The sequence below is a fragment of the Mus caroli genome, chromosome 12, assembly GCF_900094665.2.
Source record: "Mus caroli chromosome 12, CAROLI_EIJ_v1.1, whole genome shotgun sequence".
Classification (NCBI taxonomy): Eukaryota; Metazoa; Chordata; class Mammalia; order Rodentia; family Muridae; genus Mus; species Mus caroli.
The window spans coordinates 63,376,957-63,383,072 of record NC_034581.1 but is presented as its reverse complement, the minus strand read 5'-3'; the positions used below and the strand labels follow the sequence as shown (position 1 = coordinate 63,383,072).

General features: G+C 38.9%; 1 pseudogene; it reads left to right on the top strand.

The window, feature by feature from the left end:
• Positions 1-1,515: 1,515 nt before the first annotated feature.
• The window catches only part of LOC110306538, a 148,554-nt pseudogene continuing 143,953 nt past the window's right edge, over positions 1,516-6,116 (top strand).

The window sequence follows — 6,116 nt, the reverse complement described above, 5'->3', positions numbered from 1 at the left end:
AAATGATTAAGGGATGATGAATAAGTGAATCTTCTACCTGTATCTACCAGGCAGCCACTCACCTGCTATATGGTTTCAGAATCTTGGTCTTTATCTAAAGAATGACATGGATGTTTCTGACTCTAACCTAGACTTCTTTAGTTGCTGGTGCCAATCTACAGCCAACCAGTCTGGATCCAGACCTATCTTGATTCTGTGTACAGATCCAAGGCAAATCATTTGGGAAACTCTGGACCTTGCAAATAGCAAATAGAGAATGTTAAGACAGTTTCTATATTTCCTGATGAAAAAGCTGATTTTCAATATGGGGCAGTGAAAGGAATGTATTAAGCTCTCAACTTAAAAACTGTGAGGCACTAAGTATGTTAAGGAATCTCTCTGAACTTTGGAGTTCTTGTTTATAAAAATAGAAAAATTTTTAAAAATAGGCCTGTGGTTTTATATATATGTGTGTGTGTGTGCGTGTGTGTATGTATGTGTGTATATATGTATATATACATGTATTTATGTGTATACATATACTCATGTATGTATGTGTGTGTATGCATATACATATACACATACATATATGCCATTCAACAACAAAGTATTTTATAAATATAGGATGAGAGTATATTGTTATAATTATAATCATGCATTGTCATTTGGAGTTCTTCATGAAGTCTGTATTTGTTTTTTAACTTTAAAGGGTAATATCCTTGGTCTATGCTATTAGTACCTCAATAAGTTTTCTGAGGGCCTTCAAGGTCAAAAATTCTTTTTATGATGATACTTATGTGTTATTTTTCGTGTCACTTGTTCTCTAACATTTGGAGTTTTCTTTAAGCTACATAGATTGTGTTATTACAATATACTGCATACAGAGGCAGATGTGAGGTTTCCCACAGTTCAGATATGCAAGTTTCCATTAAAGCCTGTCTCCTGGTATATCTTTGGGGGAAGAAAAAGATAAAATGAAAATCTGCCACTGAGTTGAGGAGCTGACTCAGAGGATAAAGTCTTTGCAGCACAGGCTGAGTTCCAATTTCCAGAAGATACACAAAATACGGATGCAGTAGCACATGTGTCTACATTTCCTATGGCTCCTGCATGAAGACAGTAGGCAGGGACAGAAAAATCCATGAGAGTTCATTGGCTAGCTAGGTGGTCTTAAACTAGTGGTAAGCAAGAAAGAATTTGTCTTCAATAAGGTGGAAGGTGAGAAAGGACATGTGAGGTTGTCTTCTGGCCTTTATATATGTGCTATGGCATATGTATGCTTTCACTCATGCATACAAATACACATGAATGCACACAACATCATATACCCATGACACAGCACCCATACACAAAATTTAAAAATCTGCCCTTCACTTTAGTATGTAATGGGATTTTTTTAGAAATAAATTATTATAATTCAATTTACATTATGGGAAGAATCCATAGATATAACCCACCTAAATCAAAGACATTAGAAATATTCAGTGCTTTTTGAGGATATAAAAGCTTTCTGACCAAAATATCTGAGGCCTAGAGATGGGGCTCCCTGCCTTTGATCCTGGGCAATCTTCTGCTGCTTTCCAGGTTGGCTGTCTACTTGCAGCTCTGTTGGCTCTAAGGTAAGTGCTAGCTTCTAATGTCTCTCTGACTCTTCTGTGCTCCAGGCACAGTAAGCTCCCATTTTTGACCTCACTCATTCTTGGATTTCTTCCTTGGTGTCTTCTCCAACCCAGAAAACTCTCTTCCAGGCAAGTCAACATAGTAGACTTCTGCTTGGCTTGACTTTGCATTTTTCTACTCTCTGTCCAAAGGCTCTTTCTGATTTGGAAGCTCACCATAGTCATGAATCTTGCTGTGAGGACAGAGCCCTTTTAGTAACTGAATGCTGTGGGAGATACCTTGCAATACTGGGTTATGAGAGCATGACATGTAGTAGAGACTGGACCAGCTAAAATGAATGCCTCTGTGTATGTGTACATCTGTTTGTATTTGACGTATATGTGTGTGTGTTTGTGTCTTCTCTGCCTGTTTTATGTACTTCAGTTTTCAATTATACAGGCTTTGTGATTTACTTTCAGTATATTAATTTTCTAAGTGAGCCAGAGACTATCTTATTGCTTATATCGAGTTTCAAACAAGTGTTGAAGGGGCTTCTGCAATCTCTCTACAATGTCCTAGGCATGGTATAGACAAAAACTCATTTAGTATGCTGTGAGAAAATTACTACACTGTCATTTTGTTGTTATCATTGTATAGACCAGACTAGTTTTATACTCAAGATTCTCCTGCTTCAGCTGCCTGAAAACTGGGATTACATATGTCTAGTTTATAATCCTATGTGATGTTTACCAAATCACATGGCAAGTGACTGGACCAAGATGTAGGCCCAAGCAGACTGGCTGCCAGTCCAGACTTTCCCTCAGTCTATTCAACCTCTGACATGCAAACAATAGATGATTGACTCAGAGATGTAAGTTACTACTTGGCAGGAATCAGGGTCTGGTGCCAAGAGAAATCAAAGTATTGCACTGATTTTTACAACTAGGATTCTTTTAGTGTGTGGAAATATATCTTAACTTGCATATGAAGTAAAAGAATAACAGAGCAATTAATGATTGTCCATTACAGCTTTTCCTCAATTATAAAAAAAACATTTCTAGTTGACTTTTACATGAATTATGAGAGTATATGTAGAATCTGATAGACTGTATAACCTATCTATATACCTCTCCTCTGTCTGTCTGTCTATCTATCTATCTATCTACCTAGCAACCTATCTATCATTTATCTACCATCTATTATGTACACACATTCAGCACTGCTCACTGGTAGTTGAATGTAGTGTTATCACTGATTCACCAGCAGCAGACATGAATAATGGCCAGGATTCAATGTGATAGACCTTTACTGTGTTTTCTGCTATACCTCAGAATAATAAAGTCAACTGCATCTTTATATGCTCTCACAGTCTTTCAGTTAACAGAGGCTTACCAACAGGCTACATAGGATACTGCATATTGTATTTAAACTAAAAGTTGAGATAAGGCAATAGAATTAATATAAAGGAAAAAAATAATCAAAAAATCGATTTCAGGCCATTAGCTCAGTCCCATGCATTGCACTGTGTAATTGCCAACCACACGGGTTTGCAGCAATTACATCATCACACACAGTGAAATTACATTGCAGTGGTAATCCTAAAACCACAGTTGGGCAATATAATATTAATAACTCTGAGTGTGGTTACAGAAAGCTAATGTCTATGGCTCAGCAAATACCACTACTTGTACTTGGAGTTAAAGTTTCATTTACTGTAGATTTAACATGCTCATTAACACACTCCTTGTTCTTCAAAAACTCATAATCCTAGTCAAATAAAGACAAGACTAGTGCCACAGGCTCATGACACAGCAGACAGCCTGCATCTGAGAGCAACAGAAGTGTGTTCGAGGACCTGCTCTGCAGAGTTCTAGGGTAGCGGCTATGTAATTGTGCCATATTGAAAGCTTAGGTATGATGATGATGAGGGGACAGGAATAGAAATAGATTCTAACATGTGGAAATGAGCTGGTTTGAATACAGGGAGAATACTGGATTGACTGGCAGGACTTCTGTCCCTCCTGAAATTGACAGCATGTCATGTTTTCTTTTGAAAGATGGAAAAATAGGACGTCTGTGCACTTCAATTTCTATTATTCTTCCCCAAATTATCAGAAGCTATCTGACAGCCTAAGACTCATCGTCTGAACTTGGGGGATAGCTGAAGGAAGGGCTTGAGGCAAGATATCACTCCGGGGAAGATTTACCATGGGAGGGTTCAGTTTAGATGTTTGTGGCTGGTCCAGTTTTACCAGAGGGTCACTCTTTGATCACAGCTGTGGTTAAGACTGCATAATTCACAGTCTTTCAAGGGATGCTTGTAAATGCCCTCACTCTGCTGGGAAAATTGGGTCAAGCATGGACAGAATTGCACACTCGTATTTTTTTTTCCTCTTTGTCATGAAGGTGGAAAATTGGGCAAAATGCATGCAACAATACAATTTCTTACTGCAACTTGTGATTAATATACAATTGTAACGTTTTACTATTAGATTACAGTTACAATTTAGCCTTTTATATATAGCCAAGTAGTTACACCATCATCTGTCACCCTGCCTTCCTTATTGTGGTTGACCACTACTCCCCACGGTGTGCATCCATATATTGACCCTACGAATTCTTTCTATTGAATAGAACTGTTGTATAGCTCATCTGGCACTAGGCACACCTTCAGAATTTATATGGACAGAGAATTTTTCTGTCCACCTCATCTTGTTTCCTTCCATTATGTTTTGCAAAGTACCTTTAAATGCTTGTGTGTCTTTTTCCAAAGTATTTCTCTTGTTGACCAGAACTTGGACCATTGGGATGTGCAAGTGTAGATAAGAGGACGTTGAGTTGGCTCCCTGGAGTAAAGAATCAGGCTGATAAATGGGACTATCAACACCTACGGGGCTGAGAATTGCTTTCGATTTGTCTTATGTAGCTTGTTTATCTGAGTGTACCTTTGTACCAATAACACACTTTATAGCAAATACCCATATAAAGCACAACTAGTGTTAAAATAGAGAAAGAAGACATTAGACTACGTCCAAACATTTTGAATTGGAGCTCCTGGCAACTTCAAAAGACTTATAGTAGTAAAAGGTATAAAATAAGAAAAAAGAAATTGGCATAGGTTTGAGAGAATTGATGCCTTAATTGTAAGACTCCCTGGACCTTGACAAAGATGTGCAACCAAGGGGTCATGAGCAGAGACTATGGCTTGCATGACAGCACAAAGGCAATGCAGTGAATCCTTGTTAACATTTGAGAACAGGAAAATGGGTGTTTTCACTGTCCCCTTTTGATGCGATGTCCCTGGAATCTAGAAATGTTTGGCATGTCACAGATAATTAGTAACAGTGATGGTTTGATTATGACCCCAGAACATCATGTGTTAGAAACCTAATGCGCAAATATACATGGTTTTTATGGCTTTGGTCAAATCACACAAAGTGGGATTAAGATTATATGAAGCCACAAGAATGAGGCCCTCCTGATCATGCTAGTGAATGTCTGAGATGAAAAGACCCAGCCGACACACTTCCGCTTACCATGTGTTACTGTCTGCAGTGTTATGATGCAACAGTATAAGCTACTTATTTTTTATCATATGATACACCTTAATATTGGCATGTAGCCACCAGAATAGCAAGGCAAATAACTCCCTGTCTCTTACAAATAGCCCATCAGTGGAATTCAGTTATAACAACAGAAAATTGACTAGGACAGTGTTTATGAAATTAATGAATGACAATGTCCTTATTATCTCCCACTGATGTCCACCAGGCCAAACTGCTTGTGTTTATTTCCTTTGGATCTCTACTTCCCAATGCATTCTAACTTTGGCTTAAACTGCCAAATAGTCACAGGGCTATCTTTCGGCTGTTTGTAGATATTTCAGAGTTGCTATGTGGAAGATGGTTTTAGTTTGTTTTATGTGTTCAGAAAACTGTCAGACAGGAGAGATTTATAGCATATAGACATTAACCTGTATAGCTGCACATACTCTCACAGGTAGTCTTGTAAGATTGGCATGAAGGGTCCTTAGAGATAGGCTATTAACAGAGGTATCTTGTCAGTGACAGAATGAGGACTAGAGGGGCTGTTCCAGAGGCAATGGAAGCCTCCACTGCAGGGTTGGGGTGGAAGGCAATGTTTGACCTTGCTGTGGCCACTTTTTAGAACAGAGTTTTTCAACACAGAAGTGCATGAGAACCATCCAGTCCCATCAGTGAGGATTCGGATGCTGATGGTCTGGGCAGAGCCTGGGTCTAAATTTCTAAGAAGCTTCTCAGGTGATTCTTGCATGCAGGCATAATTAAGAACTCTAATTAGAAATGTCAGGAGGCATGGCAGCTCCTGTTTGCAACGATATCTCCCAGGAAGCTGAGGTGAGAAGGTAGCCATGAACTTAAAGCAAGCCTGGGCTACAGAATAAGAACAGAAACAAGAGGGAGAAGAGGAGGAGGGAGTGGAGGAGAAGAAGAAGGAAGAGGGGGAGGGGGGAGAGGAGGAGGAGGAGACGGTGGCCAGCACTTTCTTTCTTTTTTTTT